The sequence below is a fragment of the Poecilia reticulata genome, chromosome 10, assembly GCF_904066995.2.
Source record: "Poecilia reticulata chromosome 10, P_reticulata-male-v2, whole genome shotgun sequence".
NCBI classification, from domain to species: Eukaryota; Metazoa; Chordata; class Actinopteri; order Cyprinodontiformes; family Poeciliidae; genus Poecilia; species Poecilia reticulata.
The window spans coordinates 31805460-31827343 of NC_088839.1; the positions used below are offsets into that span (position 1 = coordinate 31805460).

The 21884-nt window shown below is 39.1% G+C and overlaps 2 long non-coding RNA genes across 3 annotated transcripts in view; one reads left to right on the plus strand and one right to left on the minus strand.

The window, feature by feature from the left end:
- The window catches only part of LOC145553191 (uncharacterized), a 47750-nt gene that overhangs the window by 15322 nt on the left and 10544 nt on the right, over positions 1 to 21884 (minus strand). The window lies entirely within an intron of this gene.
- LOC145553190 (uncharacterized) lies at positions 1691 to 20121 on the plus strand. 2 transcript variants are annotated; one of them, XR_014089462.1, is made up of 4 exons: positions 1691 to 2011; positions 7391 to 7592; positions 11534 to 11632; positions 19023 to 20121. It is a non-coding gene; the product is annotated as an uncharacterized LOC145553190 (long non-coding RNA). The 2 variants fall into 2 exon arrangements; XR_014089461.1 differs by lacking the exon at positions 19023 to 20121 and having other exon boundaries at positions 1693 to 2011; positions 11534 to 12956.

Genomic DNA, 21884 nt, shown 5'->3' on the forward strand with positions numbered 1-21884 from the left:
ATTGGGCCCTATGCTCACTTTCAGTTTTTACTTTTCTGAAACTCCCCATTAATCTGTTCATTTTGAACACTGCCTGCCTATTTGAAGCAACTAGTTACATGTCAAATGTTTGGATAGTGAGGGAATGGAAAAAAGAATGCAACACCAGAGGAGCACAGCGGGATAGGGGCTGTATCAAACTACACCCAAAATTAAACGTCCTTAGCCCTGTCTCTGAGAGCACCAAGTTAATCGTGTTCATGTCTACATTAATAAGGATCTTCTGCAAGACAACTATGCAACACCTCTTTGGTCACTGGAGATATTGATTTATGAGGGAGACGGGGGCACAATTGATGAACTGTTAATGCCTACTTGGATGCTTGGATTGCTGCTGCCATTAAAATGAGACCAGCAAATGAGACCAGGCTGAAAATGTCACCTGGGTGCACAACCTTTTACGCCCCAGAGCCCTTCTCAGAAGTGTAAACTCTATCTTACACACCTCTGACCACTTCCATCGATGGCTTACGGCAGAATCCTGCCAGCAACACAAACCTCTCAACACTTTGCTGTAAATCAAATAGCTATCTAAAGCAGCGGGACTCGTCGTTACAGAGCTGGACGGCAGCAAGTGGGAAATCCCCAGCACTTGGAGGTCCAACAAGATCCGAGGGGGTCACAAGCCTCCGCTGGAACATGGTGTGCCGTAAGAGAGGAAGCCTATCCCCCCTTCAGCCAGATTAAGCCTTGTTGACAGAGAGTCAATAATTAATTCAATAACATATGTATTTGGAAATTAATAGTGGGTTTAATGTGAAATTATTCAAGTGCTGCAGAGTTTCTGGCTCTGATTAAGTCCTAGTGTAGGAATTAAAAACATGTAAGCAAATGTTTATTACATTTGAAGGACAGGAAGCACTGAGCTAGAAATGCACCAAGAATTTATCTGGTTACAGGAACTATAGCCCGTTTTCACCTTGATTGGCTCTTATTGACGATTGGCCAGTCAGAAAGTGAGAAGTCCAACAATTTTCTGATCAAAGGCACTATATGTGATATGGAAAGAGCAACACTGGGAGCGAGAGAGGGCCAGACTTTTAACATGATGACAAAATGTAGACAAAAACTCAAGGTTGGAAAAGCCACAAAATGCTAAAATGGTCATCTGGACTTTCCAAAGTCAGTCGTCTAGAGCCGGTGTCTCAGATGTTGTAGTTCTTTCCCTGGGTCAACGTACCTGACTAACATGAGGTGATGAGGTGGGTGGATCATTTGAATGAGCTGGCAGGGACACCAGCTCTTCTGGTCACATATGATCTAGCTAAATGGGACATTTTTAAGCTAGAGCGAGCCTGTGAGGTTGACATCAAGTCCTCTGGATGTCAGGCAACTTGTCAAGGGTTTTATATATTTAGTTTTAATAACTAAATATATGTGTAAGGACCCTGTTAATTTTACGACCTTGATTTCCTTACTTGTGTCAGTTGGAGGACTTTATTACACCAAGTGTCTTCAGTCCCTCTGAGGTCAATCTTTCAGACATGAGGCCTGTTGGGCCTTTGCTGCGTTTCTACACATGCAAGCTGCTCTTTCCTCCACCTTCTTCACACACACACACACACGCACACACACGCACGCACACACACACACACACACACACAGTCAGAGACACAGGTTCCCTCTGGGAAGCCCCTGTGAGTAATGAGACGCGCCTGTGTTCAGCGTCACATCACTTAGTGTGACATGAACCTGCTTCGCTATGTGTGATCGATCTATTTATTGCCCTGTTTATGTAAAGCCAAGCAAAGTCTCCTGACAGAATTTCATCAGGCTGAAATATCAATGGCCATCACTCACTTTTTATTGCTTTTTTTCTTGTCCTTTTGCTTCCTCTGACATTTACCCTGTGGAGTATGAAGGACAACATATGAGATGTGGAACATCAGGGGTGGATGTGACTCCTCTCCCTTTTAAATGTTATGTTTCCAGAAGACCAGAAGCCTTTTACAGGAGCTCTGACAGTAACAAGGTAAAGTAAAACATGGTGCTGCATGTTCAGGGTGGGATGTTTTCAGGACCTAACCTGCATTAACTCCTCCAGAACCTTCTCCCTGACCTGCTGCTGGGTTCCTTTGTTCCCATGGTCCTGATATTCTCTGAAGAAATCCTTCAGAGAACTGAAATTATACTGAATTCATACATGATTAGCATGTTTGAGTGAGATTACATCTCAGGTCTATAAAGAGGAGGAAGAAAACTTACTATTTTGAAATATCTAACTATAAAATATAAGATATATTTAAAATAATGAACTATTACATCAGGAAGTGTAAGTACAACATTGTTTTGTGTATTATTTCTGTAAACACTGAACTGAATACTTTTGAACCTACTTTTGACCTTTTTCTGTCACTTCTACTGTAGCTTAAATATTTATATTTTTCTGTCTTTGGAAAAAAAAATACAAAGCAAAACTACTTTTTGTTTTTTTATTTCAAGAATTTTAAAGAAAAGTATGCCTGATGGTTTCACAATGTTTTGGCTTAAATTAAGATTAATTAAACATTACTACCGATAAATACGTTCATTCTCGGCCTTGTTAAGCACTTATGCAACATCTACTCTTTCTATCCCTCATAATCTTCAGAGGTGTGATGTTTGTAAAAACTTTCATCCGGACCCGTTGCTTGCGACGGTTGTTGGAGCCTCCGGGTTTTTGCTATCACTGCAGATGCCAGGCCTTCCTAAGAGGGCTTCTCGGGGCAATCCCAGTTACAAGCTGTGGTGTTAACCTGTTGGAGGACTCTTATCAGCGACATGTCATGTTCGCATTTTCCCCGCAGCTCCACCAACCACCTCACAGCCATCTCAGCTCTCTCCAGAGCTCCGCCCACTTTTATCTGGAGTTTAAGTGGGAAACATATTTGTGTCGAGCTTTCCCACAGTCCTGGAAGCTGGAAAAGTGCAAATAGCAACAGGAGTGGAAGACAGTCAGTTTCTGTGGGCTGCTTGGTGCCGACATGTTTGAGACACTTTGATTCAACATTACACGGTTCTGACATTTTAACTTATTTATTCATCTGTAATCAGTTAAGACTCTCAGAAGAGTCTCTTACATATTAAAAGAAAAACATTTATTTATTCATTTTAGAATGGAACTGAATGAAATTAGTTTACAGTGACGACGCAGACGTGCTTTCGCTATTTGAAGTAACTGTTTGGATGGTATTAAATATAAAACAATTAAAAATGTGAAAGTGACAGAGGTTCAACATACATTTTTTAAATCAAATTTAGAATAATTTAAAAAATATATATAATCAGACAGCTAAAATTACTCCATTAGCAAAACTGCTTTTTCCCCAACATCATGACCATGCTACAAAATAATTTTAAAAACTATATCCAAACATGTTGAATGAAAAAGTTTAGCACCATCAGAAATTTCAACTGAACACATAAGTAAAACCCTCTAACATTTATCAAAAACAGGAAGTTTGAAACATAATAAAAAGTATTCAGAGATGCTGAATATGTTTCTAAACTTATAACCAGTTGGGATTTTAATCTGAATCTGATCGAGTTGCACTGTGACTGGAAGCTCCACCTGAAACCTTCGACCTCATGCTGGGTGCAAACCGTCATTCATCTCCGACCTCAACAACAACATGGAGTCTCACTGGCTGTTATCCAACTCATTCTCATGCAGCTATTCAGAAATGTCAATGTTCAAAGCTCTAATGCAGAGTGAATAATTATTTAGTGATTGTTTTGATTCCACCTGGGAAAAAAACATAATTGATAAAACTACAATAAAGATTTTCCATCAACAGCATTAGAGGTGAAAATGGTGGAAATAAAGGTTTTCAGGCTTTTGCAATATTTTACAACACTTTTTTTCCCCCCAACTGAAGAACAAATAACAGTTTTAAATAGAAAATTCACTAGTTTAATTAACTGATGATAATGTTTGACAGACATTGACAAAGTGGACTTTCGGTTTTTTCCTGCTGAGATCGGTGACCCGAGACGCCCACCTACCGCAGGACCGTCAGTAAATAATCACAGAACGGGCCGGAGACATGTAAGAAAATAAATGCTTCAGTGCTTGTGTTATCCGACTTTCCTTTTTAGTTGACTGGAGGACTTTGCTTTGTTAGGCTTCCTGTGACTCGTTTCATGTTGTGAAGGTTTGGGTTCAGAAACAGAGAAAACTGGGATGAAGTTTGTGGGAGAAAAAAAGATGGAAAGAAAAGAGGAGAGATTTGGAAAAACTACTTTTTGATGCAATTTAGGAAAACATGTTCATCCCAACAGAAGAATTATCTGTTTTTTACTTCTGCCCATTGAAATGTAATCGAGCATCCTTGTATGAGAGACACTTTATGTTTCCAGGTGACACAATTTGATGGGAAATAAAGAAATGTAAAGTCATTAAAGTATATTGTTCAAAAATAGCGCCACTCCTGGTATCAGTATGTTGGAGCAGCTCTGGTCCTTCTGATTTGTTCCTTTTGCTCATTTTTTTCTATGAGTCTTTACATGCTAAGCACCTGGGAGGAATTTTGGAAGGAATTTTATTCTTACTTTAAAAATTTAAAAAGGAGATTTAAAAAGGAGTGACAAAAGCAAAGAAGGTGGATTAGCAGTGTCCGTTAACTGATTGTGTCATCCAGGACATGTTACTGTGGAACAGCTGCTCTGCTGCCCACACATCAAGCTGTTAGAATATCAAGAGACCAGCTGTTTCCATTTAATTGTCATTCAAATTTTGAGTGAAATTTTAAAATGTTGGGGAAAAAAACAACAACAAAAAAACCCACAAAATGCAAATTAGGCATGTTTCCAGGCTAGGCAAAACTTTATTTCTTTAGATCTAGTAAGCAAGATGTAAAGGTTACAAACCAGCATGGACCACACATCAGAAAAATGGAGAGTCCTCCCCTCTGAGCTGGAGGTTTTAAAGTTTTCCAGAGGAGAGCGTTCCCCCGTGTGGAGCGCCTCTGGCCGGCCACTGCAGGCTGACACTCCTCCCCTCCGCGCTGGAAGTCTGGATCCCACCAATAGATGAAAATGTTCACTATGCCAGAACTTATTTTGTGTTTCCATCTTTGGAAAAACCAAAAATCACCCAAACTAGCTCTTCTTTTTTTTTTTTTGTGGAATTGAGGAAGTTATCTTCACTTTTGTCATTTCCATAAACCTTTTATAAAGCGATATTTTAAAATGTGCATAAAAAAAACATGGTTACTGAAATAAAGCAACAGTTCAGTCAGAAGCCTCCTCAGATTTGTTGCAAGACCAACTTCCTGCCTTCAGCTTCACCACTGTCCTGCGTCACAACAACATCCGATTTCCCTGTGGGATAAATAAAGTATTTTTATGTTTTCAATCAATAGCAAACTCCTTCATTTGGTGACATAACCCCCTCCTGCTGGCACTTCTCTCCATCTTTGTGGATTGGAAGCCATCGATGGGCCCCGCTGCACCACATGCGCTGCACACACACCACAGTACAGCTCCTCAAATCTCTAGTTCTTAGGGCGCTGTGTATGATAGTGACTGGGCAAGCTTGGGGCTTGATTAGTGCAGTTAGCCCTTCTAAGGCTCTGGCTGTTTACAGTGGATTACAGGGAGGGAGGCAGGGGTTAAGTCTACCCAGGCACAATGCTCCATCCCCCGCCCTCACGGGAGCCGCTGCAGCAGGGCTGGCAGCTCGTCTGGGCTCCACACCGCCAGGCCAGGCTGACAGGTAGCGGGATTTGGCAGAGCACTTTGCATGAGAGCCAACATGAAAAACTGAACACGGCGGATTAGCTCGGGATTATGTTGTCAGAGTTAGCCCTGACGGACAAACTGCAGAGGAATAAATTGCAATCTGTTTGAGGAGCACGCTGCCACGCAAACGGCTGAGGCATCAGCTTGTTGCAAACTGACAGGGTGGACGAAGGAGGGGCGGGGGGCATTAATAATTTATAAACAAGGACCACGGCCGTTAATGACGTCTGGCCACTCTGGCCGGACAAGACGTCTGGTTGTCTAACCCCTGAGACCAGGAGCTGGTTCATGTTAAAGCTTAAAAGCAGAAGTGACAGCGAAGGCACGCTGATAGGAGAAGGTCACACTCGGAGAGGTTCTAAGAAGACCCAGTTACCACTGCGTTTTAGCACCATCGCTCTGGTTCTGATTATAATGCAGAAAGGAAGCTCACCTCTTCTGATCAGCCAACTTCAGTTATGAATATTTCTGATAACTGGGATTTAGGCTTGAAGATTAAAAATACGTATCTGCAACAGCTTCTGATGAGGGACCAGCAAACAATTAATGATCCAGTTGCATATTCTTTGGATCCGAGCACACCGTTTCTGACTTTATATTAGAGTTTTATCCTTACTGTACAGTATATTACTCTCAATTTAGTTGTGTGTGTATATATATTATATATATACACTTTTATCTGTCTAACACGCCTCGACTGCCTGTCACTTTGCAGCTGTTGTTGCGCCTGAATTTTCCCCACTGGGGGAATAAAGGAGATTTCTATTCTATTCCACTTAATGTCTGAAATGTTTTAAAATCTATACATAAAATCTGATTTTTTTATACCGTCAGTTATTAAATATATACAAACTAAAACCTGTCTTTCAAAGGTGAACTATATAGATTTATACACAGAATAAATACAGATGTATACCACTTAACTAAAATGTTGTGTTTTCTTGAAAAACTGCAAATTCCACACTTAAGTAAATTGTCACCATTTACAGAAATAAAATAAATGTAAATCAGATTTATAGGTGAAATATAAGTGCATTTCTGGGAGAAGGATCTAATGATATAAAATTCATAAAACAAATTCTGGAGAATTAATCTCATTTTATTTCTGTCTGCAGTTTTTTCTCCCTGGTGAATAAACTGAGCTGAATTTGAAGCCGTATGGCAGCGTTTTCATTTCGAAGGCTGACTGGCATTAATGAGCTTTATTCTATTCTACTCTCCCCTCCATCATTAGGAATGCATGCCTGTATGTTAAACACATGAATATGCATCAGCATAGAGCATTTGCTCTCTGAGTTCGCAGTGAGTTGAATGATAATCTGCCTGGGAAATGAAATGAACTGCATTTCTTTACCCTCAAGCATGTAATAAAAGACTGAGAAAAACCTATTAATGTGACATTGTGCTTACATTGCAGTTCTGTTTGCTTATTGGATAAAAACTACATTTTCTCTCGCATGACTACATTCATTTTTACTGTTTTTAATAGATCAATTTGTGATCACAGAATCTTACAACTGACTAGCAAACAAGCAGAATGAATTAGGCTTTCTCTATGTTAACTGCATTTTTATGATTGTGAGCAAATACATTAGACAGACATTTGGTTCGTGTGTGTTCCACCAAACAGATCTGATGGTGTCGGCGCTCAGAGCCACGCCGTCAGGCTGGGGTCATTCAGAGGTCAGCGCAGATCACCAGATAACGGCTAACAAATTACCATGATGCCTCGCACTCCTGAATGACGCGCGGGGAGGGGGTTCATGTGGAGGATGGGTCCAGATTAACTGAAAACGAAATAAAACTCTAATGATGCCACGCTTTAACTTCATGTGAGTGACTATCTGAAATTTACTGAAACTATAAGCAAAGATTTATTGATGCAGCTGCCCCTCATTTACTATTGATGTTAGTTTGTGCTGCAGCTTTAGCTCAGCAACACGCCCGACTAATCGTTGCCCATTTTATTGTTTTTATATCTTTAAAACTGTTGTAGTTCATGCACATTAATTTGATGTTTAAATCTGAGTTTTCCTTTCAGAATCAAATGGATTAGGGGTCTTCAACCTGTGGCTCCGGAGCCACAAGTGGTTCTCTGGACCATGCAAAAAAAGTTACTGCCCAGCAGCTAGTTTTACATATAAACATTATAACAAGTCTAAGTCTGAGGAGTGTTCCTGTTTTTTCATAGAATAGTTTCTACAGAGTCAAAATAAACATATCAGTAACAATTTTTAGGTGTATTTTTCTTGCTATTAAGTTGGAAACTATGTGGGTTTATTCCACAAATAAACACTCCAAAGAAGGAAATGTATCCATCATCTTTTTGCATAAGTCTTATGATTTTTTTAAAATGTATTTTAAACCCAAAAATTATAAATAAGCTGTGGGTTTATTAAAAATTACCCATTTCCTATTGTAGATATTTATTTTAAAAACATTTCAAAAGATCAAGTAATGTTTGTGGCTCTGAAAGAGTTTTATTTATCCAGAATGGGAATAAAAAGGATCCTGTGTGTAACCAGACTCATCTAAACATACTAATGTTGCTCTGGCACTTCAGAAAACTGAACCGCATAAAAACAGCAGGAGCAAAAGTAACAGAGCATCAGGTGTGTCACATGTTACAAATAAAAGAGACAGAACATGGATGCTGGATCCCAGCAGTGGAGCGTTTGATCAAAGTGTATCTACTTCTGAATAGACTCAATTTCACTTGTTTTAACATACAGATATAAATACTTTTGACTTTGCATCAGTAAACAGACAAATTGAAGCATACAGAAACTGTACAATAAGCCCAAACATGAAAAAATATGCAGCTATGAAAAGTGAGACAGCGTGTGCAAACAGCAGCCTCTGCAGTGACCCTGCCTGAAAACGCCACGTGTGTTTGTGGATCTAAACTAAATGAGTTTCCTTAAATTTCCTAATTTAGTTGCTGAGCTGTTTTTATTTTATTCATTTTAACTTAAGCAGTGGTAGAAATGGTTAATCTTGGTTCTGGCTGACACTAAGGCTGTAAGTTTCTAAATGTGTCATCTTCCCAGCAGCCATTTTGAAAATAAACAGATAAGTTCCAGCTGTACTGGAGTTGGCCTGTGGAGAACATTACATTTTCCATTTTCCGACAGTATTATCTTAGCTTTCATCTGCTGGGAGGTCAAACAGTAGCAGTGGAGAGTCCCATGTCTCTTTAAATAAACCGCATTGTCTGATGATGTTTTAATGGGCAAACCTCCGTCCCCTGGGCGATGGCCTTTCTGACTGCTTCAGTCATGTAATCTGCACGGGGCACTGAGATGTAATTGCTGTGTACATATCAGCCTTTTCTCCAATTTCTGCACTGTAAAAACTGAACGGTTAAATAAATCCTCCTGGCACGAGTACAGAAAACAAGCAGCATTTCTGTAGAAATCCTTCATTCTTTAACTTTTTACTGTAAATGCGCTGCACCAACAACCACTGTATTTGTAACAAGATCTTTCAAAGTGAAGGACCAGAGTTAATCCTTCAGATTGAGTTTCATTTTTCAGATCAGTTTTGAACACTAACGTAGTTTGACGTGGATTGATCGTAAAATCAGTGCTACAGATTAATAAGGATTTATCCAGAGAGCCAATATTGTTGTTGAACTTAGACATACATTTTACCCACCTTTGAAAAACTTTGACCCTAATTTGTTGAATTAGTATTCCAACAAATTATTTTTTACAGTGGTGTCCAAGTTTATGCATTATGTTCCAACCACTTTATTCCCACATGGGGCTCCAGTTCCAGTCAAAACAAAGATGCCCTCTAACCAAGCAGACACCAGCACACAGACTCAGTGTTTTAGACAGAAGAAGCAGAAACACGTGGAATAAGGAGATGACAAAAAGCTCAAGACGGGAAACTTTATAGAAAAAACACAACAGAGGATGTTCATAAGTTTGAAAGAATGAGATGGAAATGCAGACAACTCCCACGTTTTCCTTCTGAGAATAATGAGTTTCTGCTCAGGGAGGAAATGCTTTAAGAAAAGGTAAAAAATGCCATCAAACAGCGGATGTGTGCGTTTGATTAGTAATTCAGACCAAAGCTGTCTTTGATAAGACAATATTACGAGAGGGCTCAATGAGACAGCTAATGAGCGGCTAAGCTAACTCAGAGCATACAGTCATCAGATTTTCTGGGCGTTGAACTCTAATTGGATTGTGGAGACATAAAGAGACCAGGAACATTTACCGTTCAGTCATCAGCAATTCATATCTTAGACAAATTTGCCAGCTTGCGTTACCATTTGATGAAATTAATTATTGATGAGAGAGAAATGTTTGTCATTTCATTCTTCTGCTCCTATACAGTCAGAGGATAGATGCTGGAAAAATTCCTGGTCCTTTCTGTAATTTCCCAGTTTGTCTCGGTCGCCCTCAACACCTGTCTCCCATTAGAGCGCTATGAGCAACCTTTGACTCGGTGCACAGGAAGCGCCGCGGCGACGTGCCGGACCGTCTAGAACCAGTCTCGGGCCGCCACTGGGGAAGCGGCCTGATGAAGATGTAAAGTAATATCCCAGCAGTACATGAGGTCACTCAGACCCCTTTTACAGTCAACATGAAAAAGGTTCGAGCGGCGGTCACGAGACAGGGCTGGGTCTTTGTGATTCAACAGGGGTTCATCAGTTCAGAGAGCATAACGTGAGTCAGGCTGCTGCTTCAGGCCATTTCTAATCTAATTAAATAATCCTGCATCAATTTATTGACTTTTAGAGACACGCCTGACCTGGAAAAACCATTTGTAATACTGGAAAAGGGGGTAAAATGTAGCATGAGGACCTTAAAGGTGTTTATTCCTCCTGAACTTCTTCTCGTTTTGTCACATTTACCCCTAAAATTCATTTTATTTCGTTGGGACTTCAAGTAATAGACTAGAGGTCTACAACCTGTGGTTCTAGGGCCAAATGTGGCTTTTGGGTTTATTCTAGAAAATTAAGATGTTTTTGTTCCTTTGTAAAAGTTAGACATTTCATTTTGTTGCAAAATCTGAAAATACAAATAAAATGTAGTTGAATTTTCTCAGCTTTCAAAATAAAACATTTAATTTAGTTATAGATTTTTCAGTATTATGGAAAATTATGAGCATCTTCATTTAACTGCTTTGCAACAACACTGTTTTTGGTCAGAGGCCTCTTCAGATACGTGGTAATACAGACTGCTAGAGGAGATTCTCCCTGCTGACAGCCTTTAGCATCTTCAACTCTGAACGGCCTTAAATAATGAGTTATAACATTTAATTTTCCTGTGGAATTAATAACGTAATAATTTTATTAAAATAAGGTGTTGACTTGTGTTTCTTCCACTACTCTTACCTCTTTTCTGTATAATCCACTTTCTCACCTTACCTTCTTTCTGTCCGTGTCCATTAAGCTTGAAATAAACCCAAAGCAATTTCTAATAAACATAAAACATAAATATAATGCTTTACTAAAGTGATTTACTTATGAAAGTAAATAATAAGTAAATTCCTTAAATCATGTGTTTTAGAGACAATCTATGTATTTAAGTAAAGTTAATAGGTAAAATAATCTTCCAGTGGAACTAGTATTTACTTATCAATATTAAGAAATTACTGACTTAAAACAAGCCTATATTTGTTGCTGAAAAGATACTTGTAAGTTTTATTTCTAGTGTACAAAGATATTTGAACTAAAATCAAGACAAAAACACTTTGTAAGGTTTAGTTTTTGCAGTGGATATCCCAGCTTTAAGCCGTCTGTCATCTGAACATGCAGAGACCAACAAAGACCTGGACGCTCACCCAGACTGACCGGATGAAAAGGGAGAAGCAGCCAGAAGGCATCAAGGAGGAGCTGCAGCGATCCACAGCTCAGGTGGAAGAATCTGTGGATGGGACTCTGCATGACTTTTGAATTATTAAAGGAAACCCATACGCTTTCCCCTCTGCAGGCCTCCACAATGGGACACAGCAAACAAGTGGAAGGCAGATGGAAGCTTTATGTTTCAGGAATCAGCGACGTTTGTCTATCAGTTGTGTAAAACGACAGTTTGGAGTCATTTAATCACTAGATGGATGAAACGTCCCACATGGGAGGTGATTCACCTCACAGTCATATTAAGCTCTAAATGCTCGTCGATGTTGGGGAATTCACAAGCAGCCTAGAGGAAATAAGTGGGGGAGGGGCTGCAGAGGGTTCAGGCATCTTCTGTGAATCACGCTGCGTGGCGTGCAATCGGCCCACTGCCCTCCTCTTGACTCCCCCATAAGCTCTGCTACAATAACACACTTTCCTGTCCTAAACACAGTCAGCACCAAGATCCACATGGCTGAAAAATTCAAAAAGAAGAAACGAGTGCGTACCTACAGTAAGAAGATAAAATCTGAGAGGGGGAGTTTAGTTCAGCCCCTGGTTGCCCTCAGAACTCCTCTATTGTTGTTAGTATAACTGTGATGACAAAGATAATCTTTGTTATCATCATTATTATTATCATTCCCCGTTTTAATTAATTTTTCCCGAGGGCTCAGAACAGTAATGAGAACCAGACAGACAGCGAATGGTTCTACTGGACCAAGAAACGATCAGCGCCGAGGTCCAAACCCGGTTCAAGTCAGGGTTAACAGTGCCATCTACAGTAGAGACAAACGCAGTCCATCATGTCTCAGGAGGACGTCAGACCAGCAGACGGTCAGATATGAAGCTTTCTGGAGACATTATGGGACATTCAGCATAAACTAAACACAATCCAACCGGGTTGTAGAACGATCCGTTTCTTTGCAACAACAAGTTCTGGAGCTATACACATTTAATTAAAATGTTTCTTATAATGGTTATAGTTTATATAATTTTACTCAATGTTTGACGTTTCAAGCTGACACACGTTCTGGACATTTATTTGGACAACTTTTTTGCAAAATTAACTAAAATCCATATTTTACACTTCCTGACATGTTTTTAAAACTGTTGATGAATTTCATACACAGATGCTTCAACTTATTCTGGGATGTCAATACTCGCTATAAACATTCATGTTATTTGAATTAATGTTGGTGTCTTTTAATTTTGATTTTGTTTTATCAAACATGAATGAGAAATAAATGAGATATCAGATCAACCTGTATAAATAAAGGTCAAATAAATAAAATGCAAATCTGTTAAATCTAGAGAAGTTGTGGAAAATAAACTTTAAAATTGTTTTTTTATGTAGCAATTTACTCAAGAAAAAAAAAATTGGAATTTGGTTTTGATTGACCTGATGAAATTATTCAGCTTATGTTGAATAAAAATACACAGGTCAAATATAAACCCTTGATTTTAAAATGCCATTTTTAATCACCAATCTAAACTTAATTATTATTATTATTATCCTCGAATACAAACATTTTTTCTCAGTAAATAAAAAAAAATCCAGAAACTTCTCATTGTGACTGGTTGAAATATTTATAAAGATATGTTTAATCTTGTTAAATGGGATTAACCTCTTCATTACTGACTAACTTTGCACATCAGTGCAAGAGACCCATTAACACAGAGATTTTTTTTTTTTTTGTAATATATTTTATTGAATTTTCTCTTTTAGGACACAAATTTACAAACATTCAACTTAACATTATAAACATCACATTCACTCACGCATTAACCATTCAAACCTGCATTTGTTTGATTCCAAAAAGGCCCTTAAAATTGGAACAAAAAGAAAAATTAACAAGACAGTATTTAAATAAAAACTGTAAACAAGAAATCCATTCAAGACACCCATTATTAAGCTCCGTCTTCAGTCCCTATGATCCTCATATATGGCTCCCACAAGTTCTCAAAGTCCCGATGTTTACCCTTGGCGATGTATGTTAGTTTTTCCAGTCCGAGTGAGTTTGCAATTTCTTTCTTCCAGAGTCCCATGGAGGGCGCGTCCATGCTCCTCCAGCATAATGCAATAGATCTTCTGGCTTGAAGAAGTCCATAGTCTATCAATTTAGTTTTAATCTGTGATTGTTTAAATTCCACTGGGTATATTCCCAGAACACAGATTTTAACCTCTAATGGGACTTTCACCCTAAACAATTCAGATAGACACCTTATAACATCCTTCCAAAATTCCTGAATTTCAAGACATTCCCACATACAATGGAGAAGGGTTCCTTTTTCAAATAAGCATTTAGTGCAAGTATCTGGAATGTCACTGGACATATGATGAAGCCTAACTGGTGTTATATAGGTTCTCATGAGCCATTTATATTGTAGAAGTTTAAATCGTGTGTTTATCGTTTGATTTTGTGCTTTCAAACAGGCCTGATTCCAGTCTTCCTCATCTATATCTTCAAGAGTATCCCTTCTCCAAGCGTCTAACTTATCCATTGCAGAATCTTTAGAGGAAAGCATCAACAAATTATAGAACACAGAAAGAAAACCTTTCCCTTTTAAGTCCCCAACACACACCTCTTCTATTTTTGTTAAAGGTGGAATGTCCACTATTTGTTTCCGTTTTGATGACATATAATTTTTCAATTGCAAGTATTTAAAAAAATGTTTTGGAGGTATTAAATATTTATTACATAGCTGATCAAAAGTAAGCAACCTGCCATCGGTATATAGATCTTGAACTTTCTGAATGCCTTTGGTTTTCCATAGCTTAAATCCTCCATCATTTTTCCCTGGGGTGAACCTTTCATTACCCCAGATAGGGGTGAATTGTGATAGCTCTGTACAGTCACCCATATGTTTGTGTGCTGCATGCCAAATTATAATTGTATTTTTTAAAAAAGGGTTCTTTGTGTTTTTTTTAAGTGCCTTTATATCCGAAGAGTGTAGGAAGATGTTTAAGGGTAAATCTGGAACTGATTGCTGTTCAATGTCTACCCAAGCTGGAGGTGCCATCGGACAAAAGTAATGCGTAGCTGATGTTAGTTGGGCGGCCATATAGTACCATCTGAGATTAGGGACTTGAAGTCCACCTCTTTCATAGGGCAAATAGAGTAGCTTTAAACGGAGTCTTGCTTTTCTATTACTCCAAATAAATTGATTAAATAGTTTGTCCAGACTATCAAAAAATGAGTCTGTCAGTGGCAATGGAAGTGTTTGAAAATAGTATAAAAATTTGGGCAAGATTGTCATTTTTAATACATTTATTCGGCCTATCATAGATATAGGTAAATTTGACCATCGATTTAGTATTTCTGTGACTTTTTCCACAAGGGGATTATAATTTGCTATGCTTATTTCATTGAGGGATGGAGTGATCTTAATGCCTAAATATGTAAAACCTTTTGTAGTTGTTTTAAATGGGGTAGTCACAATAGGACTTCTCCTTTCTTCTTCATTAAGAAACATTAACTCTGATTTAGAATTATTAATTTTATATCCTGAAAATTCACCGAACTCTTTTATTAGATTTAACAAATTGGGAATACTGATCTTCAAATTACTTAAGAAAAATATGATGTCATCTGCAAACAAAGAAATGAGATGATCTCTTCCTCCAATTCTAATACCTGATATTCCTGTATTTGCTCTAACAGCCATGGCCAGAGGTTCTATTGCCAATACAAAAAGCAATGGTGACAGGGGGCAACCCTGTCTAGTTGACCGTTGTAAATTAAAAGGTTTTGACATGTTATTATTGGTTAAAACTTGTGCTGTCGGATCAGTATATAGTAGTCGTATCCATTTTAGAAAGGTTTCACCCAGTCCATATCTGGGGAGAACCTCAAACAGATAATTCCACTCTATTCTATCAAACGCTTGACGAGCGTCCAATGATAACATTACTGTGTCCTTACAATTATGCTTTTCATGTAATACATTAAGAACCCGTCTTATATTATGGTATCCTTGTCTCGTTTTTATAAATCCTTGCTGATCATCTATTATTAAATTGGGTAGGTATTTGTCTAATCTCCTAGAGAGAGCTTTACACAAAATCTTTGTGTCACATCCCATAAGACTGATTCCTCTATATGAGGAACATTCAGACGGGGGTTTGTTTGGTTTTAGCAAAAGAGTTATTGTAGCTAATCTCAGTGAGTCTGGGAGTATTCCATCTTTATATGATTCTTCATACATGTTGAGAAGTGGTGGGATTAATTTATTTTTAAATGCTTTATAAAATTCTATTGGAAGTCCATCAGGACCTGGCGTTTTACCACTATTCATGCTGTCTATTGCTTCAGATAGATCTTTTATTGTTACAGGACTATCAAGAGTTGTTTTCTCTTCCTCTAAAAGGGTTTTGAAATTTAATTGATTAAGAAATTTAGTTTGTGATTCTTCGTTTCCAGAATATTCTGACTTATACAAAGTTTTGTAGAATTCTCTAAAATTTTCATTTATTTCTGAAGGGTCTGTGATTAAAATGTCAGATTTTGATTTTATGCTGTTAATTGCTCTTTCTGCTTGCGTCCGTTTTATCCTCCAAGCCAACAATTTACCGGCCTTTTCTCCTTGATCATAAAATGCCTGTTTTGTCCACATTAAGTTTTTTGCCACTTTCTCTGTTGTTAATTTATCATATCTGGTTCTTAAAACGATAAGTTTGTGTAATTTTGTAGGATCGTTGCTCTGATAAAGTTCTGTTTCGCTGGATTTAATTTGTCTCTCTAATGATTTTAGTTCTTGATTATATTGTTTATTTTTATTGCTGCTATAGCTGATAATTTCTCCTCTAATATAGGCTTTAAAAGCTTCCCATCTAATACTAGCTGTGGTTTCGTCTTTATTTATTTCAAAATATTTGTCAATACAAGTTTCTATAAATGTAACAAATTTTGAATCTTTTAGTAAAAGTGTCTGCATCCTCCATCTTTTCACCCCTTGATCAGTCTTATTTACTTTAATTTCCAGGGACACTGCAGCATGATCACTGATTACAATACTATTATACCAGCAGTTCTCCACATGAGGCAGTAACTCCACAGAGATGAGAAAATAATCAATACGCGAATGGGATTGGTGTGTACTTGAATAACATGAAAATTCCCTGTTATTTGGGTTCCTTGTTCTCCATACTTCATTTATTCTTAAATCTTTTATGTAGTTAAGAAGTATTTTCCTGGTTTGTGTATGACTGGTATCAATTTGAGTAGATCTATCCAGACCTGGGTTTAGGGTACAATTAAAGTCCCCTCCCACAATATAAAGTCCCTCCAGCGTTGACAAGGTTAAGAATAGATTTTCATAAAAGGATGGGTTATCATTGTTAGGCCCATAAATATTTATCAGATTTAGTTTTAATGTTGAAATATGTCCCTGCACAATAATAAACCTCCCATATGGGTCTTTGATTGATCTTATAGTTTGAAATGGTATTGACTTATGTATAAGAATAATAACTCCTCTGGCGTGACTAGTAAAGGAAGAGTGGTACACCTGACCCTGCCATCTTTTGGTTATCTGATGTATTTCTGGCTCCATCAAATGAGATTCTTGTAGGAAAACTATTTTAGATTTCAAATATTTTAGTCGGTCTAATACTTGTTTCAATTTAGTTAACTTTCTTATTCCTCTGACATTCCAGCTTGTAATTTTGATGTTTAAAATATTTCCTTTGGTTGTCTTTTCCATATCAGATTATTTAGTTTACCATTGCACTCAAATAAAGAAGGTAAAGGTAGTACTGAAAATACAGGTTTGCACATACATTCACACATTCAACCATACAAGATACAGAACTAGTAATGAACCATCCCCAACTGAACTTTTGCATTTCTTTAACTGAAATGCCTGCCCTCCCCCCCCCTTGAATCAGGTATTTGGGGGACGTTGATCCACACCACTGAGGAGCAACTAGTCAACGTGACCTCACCAAAAACTCCACACGGGGTAGACGGTGTCCACTAACCATCAAAATAAAATAATACCTTTAACCCTTGATAGAACGGTAATAACTTATTTAAGGCTTAGCTTTTAGCATAAATTCTAAAGCAGTTCAAATTAGGCTTAGAATACGTGAACACATAAGTGCAACATGAACTGTCCATTAACTTCGAACTTATCCTGTTTATGTTCCCGTCACTGATCAGTTGTATTAGAACAGGAATATCCACATGAAATGTCTTATCGGTTTACCTGTTTCTTAGGCAGTATGTCTTTCATGACTCACTGATCAAAAGCATCCACTGTGTTTTATTTTGGAAGAGTCTTGTAAAATTTTTCAGCTTCTTGAGGCGTTGAGAAGAGATGGATCTTTCCACTGTGGAGGATCCGAAGTTTGCAGGGGTTGTGTTGGAATCCACGGAATGCGCCGATGTCAACAAACAGCTTCACCACCGGGTGAAACCCGCGTCTGATCCGTACCGTCTCCGCGGATAGATCCTGTGCAAACGTGATTTTGGCCCCATCTTGTATAATATCTTTTTTCCTTGCCTCTCGGTACACAAATTCCTTCTCCGGGAACTTTAAGAAGCGAATCAGAACCGCTCTGCCCTGATTTGGTTTCCCAGAGGCTGGTGTGCGGTGAACCCGCTCCAGTGTGAATGACTTGTCCGGTGCGAGTTCCAGCCATTTCGGTAGCATGTTGCTAATAAAGTCAAAAAGTGGTTGTCTTCCCTCTGCTCCTTCTCGAATGCCAAAGACACGCAGATTCTTTCGTCTTCCTCGGTTTTCCAGGTCATCTGTTTTAGCCTCCAGGAGCAGGATTCGTTTCATTGCCGAAGTCAACGACGTTTCTGCTTTTTCGAGCGAGCTTTCTACTTCGGCAATGCGAATCTCGGCCTCCTCCATCTGAGCCGTCTGGTTTAATAGGTCTTGTTTTACCTCAGACACTTTAACCTCCAGTGCAGACATAGCAGTCGCCATTCCAGTCAGTCTTTCATCTATACTATCCAGCTTTGCTCCAAAGTCCGACCGGAGCGATTTTAGTTCTTCCAACACTTCAGCTATGCTAGCCATATTAGCATCCTCACCGCACGCTGGACTCTGTGTTGTTTTGGTGGCTGCCTTGCGTCTTTTTGAAAAAATTTCGCACTGTTTCACAGACGAAGCTTTAGACATATCAGTGTCGTATCTTTCCAGCCTAACTTACAGCATTTAAAAGGGTTTTAAAAGGGAATTTCGGACACTGTCCTCGGAGTTATTCACCGAGCTGCCATTCCGGTTGTCGGTCACGTGACCCCCCTCTTTCCTTCCTTTTCTGACTGGAAACTTTGATTTCTCTTTTTAACACAGAGATTTAATTATTTGTGCTGACTAAGACAAAACCTCGCCGTTTATCCTCAGTCTTCTCACCCCTGGCAACGGGCTTGTAAATATTATCCTGTTTTCTTTAATCCAGCGCACAACGCCACGCTCGCCCACTTACCGGAAGCTCCGACATTTACTTCGGGATTTGCCGGGGCTTGGGCTAGAGTGGCTGTGAGAGGGAAAGTGCTAATCTACACAGCAGAATCAGGATTAGTGTGGTGAGCCAGGTGACCCTGGCCTGATACCTTACAGGCCACAGGAGAGGACGGCCCACGACCCGCGGCGGGGAGCCGGGGGGACGCAGGCGAGCGGAGGGGATGGGGGTCCCCCCCAACGCTGAGGTCGTCTTGTTTCCCTCCTTTTATCTCGCTTTTTCTCCTGCTGTCTCCTTTCCACACACTTTCTCATTCTGTCTCAAGGAGCCTTGATGAGAATTCCACTAATCATCTGAGGATTAACAGCGACTCAGACAACACTACATCTAATTCCTCCTTCATCGCCGCCGCGGTAACAAGAGGGCTCACACAACAGCACTCTCACACATACAAGACATGTGTGGAGCTATTTCTATATGTCAAATATGTTCTGCGTGATTTCAGTACGAGATTGCATCTGCAACAAAATAAATCATGTTGGCCCTGTGCAAGTCTTACATGGAATTTGTTTTATTTATTTTATTTCATTGCTTTATTTCTCCTTTTTTTTTAAAAAAAGAACAATCCACTCAATGCAAACTTTGATTTGATGAAAAAGAAATGGCTGTTAATATTTGTCAAAGTGCAACACTACACTGTTAACTAGCCATTAAGGAATACTTTGATTTTTTTAGCTCAATCAAGCTCTGACCTGCAGGTCAGAAAATCAAGAGCCCAATCTTTTTCTGATCAGTGAAAACAACTATCAGGTTGCTCTGACAACGACACTCTTTAGTGTGGAAGGTGCTGGTGAGCAAAGATGACTCAAAGTTAGTTATGTTTAGTAGAAGTTTAAACGAAGTTAGAGGAAACAGAGAAAGACATTTAAATCTAACTTCTTTCTCTGACATATCAATCCATCCATTTTCTTGCACCCTTGTCCCTCAGTGGGGTCAGGAGGTGCTGGTGCCTCTCCAGCTAACGTTCCGGCCGAGAGGCGGGGTCACCCTGGACAGGTCACCAGTCTGTCGCAGGGCAACACAGAGACACACAGGACACACAACCATGCACACACACACTCACACCTAGGGGCAATTTGGAGAGACCAATTAACCTGACAGTCATGTTTTTGGACCGTGGGAGGAAACCGGAGTACCTGGAGAAAACCCACCATGCACAGGGAGAACATGGAGACTCCATGCAGAAAGACCGGGGCCGGGAATCGAACCCAGAACCTTCTTGCTGCAAGGCAACAGCTCTACCAACTGCACCACTGTGCAGCCCTTTCTGGACTTTTGTAATTCACTGAGGAAGCAAGAGAGGACCAGTCTCAGCAGATAACAGGAAGGCTGAACAAAATTATGTTTGTTATCCTTTTGGACTTTTAACTTTGTCAAGAAACATGCTGGATTTGGAGATCTCAGTATTAAGGCCTGGACATGAACCCATGAGTCCATGGAGCTGTGAGCCATGACTGCATCAACAGGAATGTCCTGGAACCACCATGTCCATCCTGAGGAGAGGTGCCCAAGTCTTTGGGAACTAATATCCTGCTACTTCCTGGCTACATTTACACAAAGCAGGAGAATGTGACCCAAATCTGATATTTTTGCCCAAATCAGACTCAAATCTGACTTTTTTATGGCAGTCAGAACGACCCAATTCCAAACTTTTCACCACTCAAAAAGTCAGACTTGTGCCACAATATGTGGTACTAAATCTGATTGGTATCCGATAGTTTTCTAAGCATCTGAAAGGTCATGTTGCATTTTATTAGATTTTTATGTCATTGATGTGAGAGATGCGTCACAAGAAGAAGAAAGACACGGTAAATCCTGACGTAAACAACTGAATCATTTAACTTTCTCCTTCCTTAGCCGCCGCCTCCATCTTGTTATGGTCTTGTGACAATATTGTTGGCTCTTATTGCTCAACATCTTTAAAATAAACCAGACAGCAGCATCCTTAACTACCTCTGTAAACGGAGTGCTGCTACGTGACGTCTACATTGTTCTGCAGAAGCAGATCACTTTGGGGTCCGAAAGTAAGCAGTAGTATGAATGTCCACATAAAAACATAAAAATAAAAATAAAAAAATGGAATTGAGTATCATGACCTGCTGTGCGAACGCAGCCTAAGCTGCATCAGCTGCTAACACGACAGTCTTATTCAGGTGAGTTGGAGAAGAAATGCATCTAAATTTGCAGGAAGGTAATTTTATTAGTTTACAGCTTAATTTTTGCCACACTTTTCAGGTTTTCATTTGCACAAATTTTGTTCATTATGGTGCTCTGCACTGTGTTTGTCTCTGACATAAAACTAAAGCTTTGAGCTTTGAGGTTCTAGCATGATAAAATGTGTAAAATAATAAATTCACATTGCTACGCTTGTAGGTGTTATTTTAATCTTCCAGAAAGATCAAACAAGTTATAAAAACAAAGATAACTTACTGCTGGCTTACAATAAAATTCAATAGCATTAAAATCTCATTCATTTTGATAACAATTTATTTTCTCTCAGGTCATGGTCGGCCACCCATACAGACGAAATAAAAAAAGATAAAAAATGTATTTAGATCAAGGGTGTGTAATTTCACACCAGCTGCAGCAAGTTAATAGAAATAGCTCTGAAATGATTATTTTCTCCATCTATTGAATCTCATTGACACAAAATGTCCACAAAAAGAATTGATGACAATATATTGGAGGCATCAGAGCCAAGTGGCTTGCAGTTTCAGTCTGGTTAAGTACATTCTGGCAGCAGTCTTGCACCGTCTCAGAGACAGGTTGGCTTCCCAGCCTCCCACAGTTTTGCTGTAA